We start from the raw sequence: 11,003 nt of genomic DNA, 5'->3' as shown, positions 1-11,003 counted from the left end.
CATATGCAATGACATTTCACACTGCAATTAAGGCAAGGCAAATTAAAAACAACAATAACCAATGTTCTGGACAGATTCTAAAACATATATAAACAGCAAAACATACAATACACACACACTTCTGTTATACAGGAGCAGTGTTGGGAAGTAAAGTTAAATGCAACTAAATTATGCAATTTTACATACAGGGTTACTTTTTATTTTATTTTTCACACACCCACATACAGATTTAATTGATTGCTTTCATAAATTGCATTAATTGTTCTAAAATATGAGACGCCAATATTTCAGGAGTTTAGAACACATAATAGGACACATGCTCATTTGATAACCATTTTATTTTCTATTTGGGTTAATGTATATGCTTTATTTTTTAAGATCAACTGTTTTCTCCAAGCCATCGTAAGATGCCAGTGTTTCTTGTCATAACTACACAAAGATTTGATTGAAAATAATAGAAACTAAAGTATTTCTTGTCATAGTTTTAAATCTGTATTTAACTTCAGAATTTTCTCAAAGTAAATCCGATTTTATGGTAGCTGTGTTTTAAAATGATCATAATCTTAATTCAAGTGATAATGGATTTTGAAAGTCTGACACCTTTGTTTTAAAATTATTAACAGTTGCAAACATTTAGATTTTAGAAAGCTGATAAAATATAATCGGTAACGTTACTTTAATAAAATAATTAAAATAGTTACCTCTCTTAGATAATTTGGTAGCCTGTTACATTTCCAGATTAACCTTCCCAACACAGGAGTAATATTGTCCCATTTCTGAGAAATGTTCAATAAACAGTGGCATTCTGGACAATCAGTAATCATGATATCGTGGACAATGGAAACAATGAAAACAAAATTGGTCCCAAAATGGATCCTTGAGGGATTCCACTTTCATCCAGGGTAACTTCAAAGCTCCTATTAGTTAGAAAGGACTTAAACGATTTTAAAATAGTGCCACAAATCCATACCACCCATTCAAGCTGTTTTATCATGCTCACAGACTGAAAGAATTCAAATAAAGAATTCCTTTTCAACAAAGGACTGAATAAGAACAGCTTTCTCCAGCACTTTTAAGAGAACAGATAATTTCTAGGTCTAGACTGAATGATCGATTGGATCCAAATTAATGATTTAATTGTGTGTGTACTACACCCACATTTAAGGGATTTAAGGGTATACTACATATGCTTAAAAAAAAAAAAAAAAAAAACCTGAACCAGTCCATGATAGACTAATTATAGCTAATTATTAAATTATTATCAATAATATACTAGGCCCAGCAACATCAAAAGCCTGATTGGTCAGTCTTGATGGGACAATATCAAGTAGTGATTCTGATGGCCTCAATCGGTCAACTATTTAAGCCAAGGTGGAGAGATAAAGAATGACCCTGTGAAATCATCATTATAAAACCTGCTTTTTACTCAGGTTAAAGGTATACTGACTCCAGAAGGCCTCTGAATGTTTCTGCCACCAAAACATTTGCAGGTCCCGCAAGACCCTCCATCCTGGACATTTTCCTTGCACGATACTCCAGTAAAGCTACCAGTATCATGAATGACCCCACCAATCCCTCCCACAGTCACAGTCTCTCCCAGCTCTTGCCCCCGCTGTAACCTAATCCACAACCCTAACTCCTGAAACCAGGACTCCCCCCATCCCACCACACCACACGCACCACATGAAAACTGTTGAAAACCTCAAGAACATTGTGAAATTCTGAGTGTGCTACACTCAGGTTAGTGGACTGGACCAACCACCTGTAGAAAAACACACACTTTTTTTTCTCTATATGCACCACACACTTTCAAATAAACACTCCATGTTACAAGGACTTAATAGGATAACACAAATATATACTTGTGAATGCACCTCAAATCATACTGCACTACTTGCTTCTTAACTTTAAATAACTGGTTTGCACAATATCATGAACAGCTGTTATGTAAACTACTTGTATAGTCAACTATTTACAGAATATTTATAGTTAGATTACCGCTTCAGATAGTTAACTATGTAGGTCTAAAAATTGTCTTCCATGGATCACATTTGTTGGTCCAGCATATCCCACATCCAAATCCAGTAATATAGTCTGCTAACTCCTAGAATATATTCTTTGTTTACAGAGCCTTGTTTTTCTATGCAGTGACCTTACTGTCAATAGCAATTGTCTATTATATTCTCTGGTGTACATTCACTTGAGAGCAACATCTTTGTATGTAATGTTAAGTCCATCCAAACTGACCCCCCATCGATTGCTCTCCATTGATTCAGCTTGTGCCCCTTTTTAACCTAAACACCATTCATCAAGCTGGCCTCTCACTAGTCCCTCTATGATGCACACTCTGCCCTTCTGCTCGCAAAGCTTCTCCATCTTTAAAAGTAAAGTTAGATTCAATATGAATATCTCATATAGATGACTATATTTTTAAAGCAATATCAACTATTTGCAGTTTATTGTCAGGCCTTTGCTGCTTTGACAATAGCTTTTGTGGGGGAAAATGTTTTAAGAAGATATGCTTTGAAATTATTTTTGTAGTCATAGTTGATGTCGGGATAGCTTTAGAGAAAAAAGAGAAAATAAATTTCTCATCCTCATGTTGTTCCAAATCGGTATGATTTTATATGATTTTTTATTCTAAACTTAAACACAAAAGAAGATATTTTGAGGAATGTTGGTGACCAAACAGATCCTTTGATGTCTTTGATGTTTACAATTTTATTTTCTATAACGTGGAAGTTATTGACTACTGTCAACTTTTTGTTATATATATATATATATATATATATATATATATATATATATATATATATATATATATATATATATATATATAATAATAATTTTATTTTGTAATTTACTTATTTATTTTTGTCAATTTGAGACAACAGATTTGGAACAACCTGAGGGTGAGCACATGAAGACAGGATTATTATTATTATTATTTTTAACTATCCCTTAACCCAGAAGAACCCTTTAATGGATGTGTTGCAATACCATCAAGAACCACCGGATGGCAGTGTGGTTCCACTCAACAAACAAGCTTTTCTGCAACCCCAAAACAAACAGATGTTAGCATGTGTGTTGGCAATTTGTTAATAATTTATGAGGAATTAATTAGCATTCTTCTAATTACCTCATGAATATTCCACTAGGCGGTTCACAGCGTTGAAGAGTTCTAAATGGGATTAGCAAAACTACACATCCCGCTGCACAAGATCAGGAGAACTCTTTTCTGCAATGGCCTGGATGTTCAAGTCCAGTCAGCGCTTTGGAGCTCAGCTGCATTAGTATGTGCAACGCGGGCCAGGTAAACTGGTCCTGGGCCAGCTGAAATGAGCAGCGTGTCTCTTGTGTGCTAGTGAACAACAGCAGAATCAATGACAACAGGAAATTGCTGATGGGAGACTTTGGCCAGACTTCACCCTGGAGGCCCAGATCAAATGAGAAGCCTGTGATTATCTCACCAGGAGATTAGTGTGAGAGACTGTAAACCATGGCCAATAAATAAACACTAGAGATGAAGTGTTTTTCTTCGTCTTCCTCTTCTTCTTTTTATCATAGAAAATTATTACTCTATCGATAGGAAATACGGATTTGTGATAGAGGCATAAAAATGTTAGGGTGGCTAATAAATTAGATGATATTAATTGCAAATAAGTGTAAACAAATATTTAATCATACCATCAAAGTATAAATAATACTAAATTAAAGTGGTTTCATTTGAGTATATGGATTTTTATGGTATTTAATAATATTTAAAATTCACGTTTATATTTATATTTTCAATATTCAATTTAGTTTTTGTTTAGATTTTAGTAATTTTATATGCTTTATATGTCATTTTTATTAGTTCATTTTAATATTATTATTATTATTATTATTATTATTATTATTATTATTATTATTATTATTATTATTACTTTACCATTTAATCAATTCATTAATTCATTGTTTTATTACAATCTTAGTAATTCCAGTATTTCCGCCTATTTTATTTAATTCAGTTTCTAATATTAATTATAACATTTACAATTTTCATTTAAGGTTTTCATATAATATTTCCGTTTTATTTTGTATATGTACAAATTAATGTATATATATATATATATATATATATATATATATATATATATATATATATATATATATATATATATATATATGCACACACATGCACACAAACAAACAAAGTATTGTATATAATTGTATATATATAATTTTTATTTGACTTTGTAGCATTTTTTATCTCAAAATAACCCATTTAATGAAGGGGGATACATTAAAAAGGAAATTAAAACAAGAAAATAACAAACAAATTAAATTGAATTCAAATCTAATTTATTTAGCCCCCACTTGATCGGCTTGTGCTGGTATTATGGTTAATCTCCAAAATGGGAAACAATCCACAGATGCTCACGCTTATTGTTCTTCGTTTTCTCATCTCAAATTTATCTCCGACAATCTGGCATCATCTCTCTGCTCTCATGCTCCTTTACTCTGTTAATGCATCCAGCTTTCACACATATAGAGCGGATGAGATTAAGGGATTGCTGACAACAAACAAACAGATTACTCGGTCAAATGTTTGTATAACATGGACACTCTCTTCACAGTATTAGCATCATCCTTAATGAAAAGAACATCTGAGTTTTGTACAGGTTTATTTTTTGACCTACAGTAAGTGTGACCTGTTCAGCAAACTATATATAGTCTTGATCGGTAAAGGCTAATGAAGGATAGGTAATGAGGGCATGCACAATTTAACCGCATGCACTTGATATTCAATAAATGTCAAAGTCAATGCCTAAAGAGTTTCTATACCAGGAAAAAAATAAATAAATCAAATAAAAATAATCGAAAAAGTGTCAGAAGCGTACTGTATGCTGTTAAGTCTTTGCAGATATCTATTTCAAAACTTTAAACTAATCAAACAAGATGAAAGTTTGCTTATTTAAATTATTCAAGATTCATTTAAGACGTCATGGAATGGTTTGATGAATGCAGATTTCTCTTTTATGTTGCCATAGTTCATATTGAAACGGAAATTGAATAGCAATCCCATATCCCTTCATCAGCAAAGCCTCTCTATTGACTGAGAAAGAAATGTTATCTATGCTGTGCCTGATTAGAAATTATAGAACTTGCTTTATGGTATATTTATTCTTTAATACACCATAAAGAAAATATGCTAATTAGTGCTATTGAAATGACCTATCACATAAATGAAATTAAAATGACCAAATACCTTTACTTGTTTTCGTTTAGCTAAGTTAAAAGCTTATCCACTGGCATAGCATAACTCTAGCTGTTTAAAGAAAAGCTTGTTCGATTAGCTAGGACTATAATAACATACTATTTTGACGAGGCAGTGTTGAGGCAGAGTTGAGATTGACAATAATTTGCCACTTGCTTTTTGCAAGCCTGACCAAACAACCGTCTAATTGGTGACTAGCATTAAGATGTTTTGAGGAGGCTATTGAGATGATCATGCTTTTTTGTAATTGTCTGTAGCAACTGTCTAAAGCCCTTCACTGAAAGATTATGGCATACAAGGGCAATGCATTTGATGTCTCTGAAACAAGATTTTAATGCTGTGTTGATCACAAGTTTGGCAATAGTAAAGTGAGTTTGGTAATATAATTTGTATTATTATATATTTTTGTTGACAATTTTAATAGTACTACATTTTTATTAACATATTAAGCATTACAAACAAATCAATCTAATAATTCCAGAGCCCTGCACTTCACATGCATTAAAAAAATTTATTGTGCAAGCGATTACTATTTTGTTCCGTCGTTTTGCTAATTTGGTCACTCGATTTGCTAAAACTTGTGCACAATTCACTTATTAATTCTCTCAATTTATAAATCATGTGCATCATTTTTAAAACGAGGGGTACAAAATAGTAAACTGAAAACCTTCTACATTTTCCTGCATGCCATGTGCAGGGCTCCATAAATAATACCATAAATCAAAATTTGCAGAAACTGTATTTACCCTAAGGCCATTCGAGATGTAGACAAGTTTGTTTTTTTGTATTTAAGTTTGTTTTAATACATATATTTTGTCCAAGTGCATCAATACAGCCAATCACAAGCCGAAAATAAAGCAAAATTCTTGATCTGACTAAGCTCCAACAATAGAATTTTTTTTGAATAAACCCTCCAGAGTTAATTATATATTTAACTCCACAGTGCATCCATATACTCTTTGTTTTGTCAGTAAGTGAGGGTATGAGATCAGTAGGGGAAAACCGCCAGTCAACACTGGGCGTAGATCATGAACCTCTGTTGAGATGTGTAAATGTAGGGCTGATTAATTATGCAAAGGCACAAAAGGAGATCTGTGGACACATGATGTATCAGCCATCCTCTCTGAATTCTCTTTCACAGTAAATCAACTGTCTGTAAGCCACTTGAGAAGATGAGCCAAAATAATAGAAGGTAACACCTAGCCAGCTAAGTTTGTAGTGCTAAATGACCAAGTTAAAATCATTTTATAGATTTGCCTAACTCCTAAAAAAGGGGGATGACAAAATAACAAATCCTATATTGCATATTTTATTTACAGCCTAAAGTATATAGTTTCCATTGCATGATTTGACTGTGGTGAGATCCTGTAACTACAGTGACAGAAAACTTTTATATTACATTAAGTAAATAGATGCATTTGTAACAAAGATTTAAAAAGTGAATTGTCATTTTCATTGTAATTATCACATTTCATCATTACTGTATATATCATTACTGCCATCACCAACATCATAAATATTATCATCAATATTATCACCACAACCACCACTATCTTCATCATCATCATCATTAACATCATCACTACCACCGATCCCACTATTTTGTCATCATTATCATCCTCCTCATCATTGTCATCATAATCACCACCACCATTATTATTACCATCATTACAATATTTCCAACATTAAACCATAATCACCACCACAGCCACCAATATTCATTTTCAAAATTTTCATCATTAGCATCATCATAATCACCACCACCAGGTTTTTACCATAATTTTATTCATCACCACCACTGTCATCAATAACATTTTGTTCATCATTACTACCATAATGACCATTACTTTCAATGTAATCATTTCCATCATTACCATCATTTTGATTGTCACTACCATCCTCCTCCACATTATAATTATAATAATCATCACTACAAGTGTTGATAGTCATTTCCATAATAACCATCGTCATCTTCATCACCAAAACCACCACTGTTGTAATTTGCATTCTTATCATTATTTCCATAATCCTCACCATTAGCATCATCATCAACAATCACCACAACCATTATCATCGTCATTATCAATAATCACCAGAACCACTGCCATCATAATCACATCATATCTGTTACAATTTCTATCAATACCGTAATTTCCATCATTACCACCACCATCATTGGTTTCATTGCTATAATAATCATCATCACTACCACCACTGTTATCATTACCATCATTACCAGAATTACCAGCAACATCATCAATACAATTCTCATAATAATCATCAATGTCATTATCATTAGCATGATCAACAAATTCATGTTTTAGGAAATATTTCAAATTGGAAAATTACAAATAGGAAAACATAAGACAATTGTTAATGCATACTCAGAGAATACAGCTAAAAAAAAAATAACAGTAGACTGAGGCAATGGAGAGTCAAAAGGCTTTTGGTTTTATCTGGAAGGCTTGGCCACTCTGATAGTCTGCAGAAGACACATATAAGATTTTTTTTTTTCATCCCTCCAAATGGCATACACCCCACAGAAATTGCAAAACATTCTGGTGCTTGTAACTCTCATTTGAGGAAATACAAGACATATGAAGTCTCTCCTTTGAATTATAGCAATCATTAATTTGAAGATTAACTCTCCTTTCTCCTCTCTGTCTGCCTCTGTTTGCAGGGCTGAATCAGGCCAACAGCACCCGGGGCCCATCACTTTGAAAGCTGCTTCCTGCGGCATGCTGGCGTTGTGTCAGAAATTGGCTTTTTGAAAGACATCTGACATCCACTAGAGAGTACAGTGCTGTAAAGGGAGAGCCAGGGAGAGAGCAAATAGATCTGGAGCATAACATGTTCATATCCAGCCCAGCATTTTAGGGCATGAATGACCTTTAGAAAGAACATGATCTACTGTACAAAATTTCAGCCTGTGATGCTTATTACCGGTCTGTTTGAGCTAATGAACAAGGGCCCTTCTTTAAGGTCCTGGATAAGAAATATATAGAGTAACCATGCATTTTTTTCACTTTTCACCTTTCACTCAAAAATTCTGGAATCAGCTTCCCAAGATAATGTCAGTTTAAAAAAAAAAAAACATTTGGAATTTTGCTTGGTTTATTTAAATATATGCTATGTCAGGATTTGATGGATATCAATTTCTTCATGTCCTAACTCAATGCAATATGATAAGACTCCAGAAACTTCTGGCACAACATGACTAGACCCTCACAACCAATAAAATCCAGTCATATAATAAGTTCATGCTCCCAGCTGTGACTCTGAAACTAGAAATATAAATTATTCATAAAATAGAATCCTGTTGCTTGTTGCACAATGTCATCATGACTGGTCAAGACAAAAACAAGATATAATGGGTCTGCTAAGTCTTTCATAGTCCTTGGCATATTTGGCCTGTCTAAGATTGTTATTGGCCTTAAAGATACATTCCTTGAAGACATTTGTTCAGATAAATAAAACCGTCAAAATGGCCCCCCAAAAAGAAAAGAAAAGGTCATCATGAATGCCGAATTTGACCTCTAAGAGTCAGAGACTCCAAAGCCCCAAATTTAGTATTATGGCCCTCATGTGGATAGAGCCATATCAGAAGTCTCTGACTCAAACTCTGATCATGGATTTACCCAGAGAATTCAGAAGACAGCCCATCTTAAATTGGGTGACATAAAACAGCATGTGCTTCTAGCCTCAACTCCTCAAATAGCCTCTTCATATAGCACCCTCATTTTTAGGGCAAGATTGCTTAAAAGCGCTGTTACTTCTTTCACTATACTTCCTTCCAAATCTGAAAGGAATCCAATAATGCACTTGGTCATGGCAGCCTATTTAGATTAAGTGGAATTTAGGTCATTTATTTAAGACTATGTTACTTATGCATGTATATTTTCGACTAGCAGTTTCACAGATTGTCAACTGTCACTCAAAATGCTGGGTTGAATATGGACAAACCCAGCAGTTGGGTTGTTTTCAACCAACAGTTGGGTTAAACGTTTAACCCAACTTCTGGGCAGTAACCCAACCACTGGGTCAAAACAATCCATTTGCTGGGCTTGCCCATATTTTACCCAGTGCTGGGTTGTACTTAACCCAGCATTTGAGTGTTGAGTGTATACTATAAATGCATACAAACTCAGTTTTAAAGAAAAATCTCCAATCAATAACCAAATGATAGCTTTTTAATCTTATTTTGCAAAGCAGAAGTATGCTATTTTCTTCGACTGTGTGATACTTCAGATTCATTAGCCACTACAAAGAATAACACAGTGGAGTAAACAGTCCAATTATTTGAGTTACAACCCAGTTTTATAATTGGATCAATACAATAAAAAAATACCAGTTTGCAGCATCAGCATAACAAGCTGTTTTGTATAGCTTGAAATAACAGTAAGCGGATTACACTAAAAGACTTGCACATTCAATGTACAAATAGTTCTTACATATTCTTACATTAAAAAAAAGGTGGACATCAAGCAACATTTATGCTATTCCAAGCAGAAGATGGCAGCTCTGTATGTGACAGGCCCTTCTGTTAAGGCCATTGGCAGAGTGATAATGAGGTGGTGTGGTGCAGAACGGCTTGAGCTGTGTCCAGTTCATTAGAAGCCGACCATTCCGTGACACGACTTGCCAAACGCAGACTGACCCCGCTTGTCCAATAATGAGCCTCTGGTAAGGTCAAGAAGCGTAATGAATTAATATTGATACAGCTCATAGAGGTTGGTGAATTGTGAGAGAGCACTTAAGAAGACTGACCATCTGGAGAAGTCATTATTTTTGGCTGGCTATTTGAATAAACTGATGGAATAATCAACTAAATTTAGGGTTGAGCTTGAGAGCTGAATAGTAAGTAGTGTAGAAGAAATGGTTATTGACTTGTTGGTAACAGTTGCTTTTCATGTTTTCCATAACCTTTTTGTAGACACAGTGACACAAGCATTGCTCTATTTGAGTATCCCAACCAGTAGGATGGATTGTGTTTAGAGTGGGACTTTTAAAAAGTCTGGTCCCACTTTATATTAGGTGGCCTTAACTACTATGTACTTACATAAAATAATAAGTACAATGTACTTACTGTGTTCATATTGTATTGTAAAACACTTTTGCTGCTATTGAGATGGGTAAGGTTAGGGAGAGGGTTGGAGGTATGGGTAAGTTTAAGGGTGGGTTAAGGTGTAAAGTATGGGTCAACAGTCTAATTATAAATGTAGTTACAGAAATTAAATACAGATCTAATTATATGTTGTTGTTTTTTAAATATAAGTACAATGTAAAAACATGTATGTACACAATTAGTACATTTTACTTAATTATTAATTAAAATGTAAGTACATAGTAGTTAAGTCCACTTAATATAAAGTGGGTCCAAAAGACTTTTGCACATTCTGTTTAATGATGCTAATGGTGCAAAATTGACAAGCTATGTTTTTAAATTCTAAAAAAATAAAAGGTTTAAATTGTCACAGGTGGAGGGAATAACATTGATCATATCCTTCAAATGGCACATGTCAAGGGGTGGGATACATTAAGCAGCAAGTGAACAGTGAGGTCTTGAATGTTATGTTTTGGAGGCAAGTGAACTTGGATGGTAATTGTTCACATGGGCACCTAAGCTATTTTCAACATTTACAGCGGTAATTTAGTGATTTTACTGCTGTTTGAATCTAGAATGTCTGTGTTTCTCCCAGCACCTGTATAAAATAACTGGCTGAATTACATACCGTTTTCATTT

Source organism: Carassius auratus, chromosome 15, assembly GCF_003368295.1.
Source record: "Carassius auratus strain Wakin chromosome 15, ASM336829v1, whole genome shotgun sequence".
Classification (NCBI taxonomy): Eukaryota; Metazoa; Chordata; class Actinopteri; order Cypriniformes; family Cyprinidae; genus Carassius; species Carassius auratus.
Note: the sequence above shows the minus strand (reverse complement) of the source record.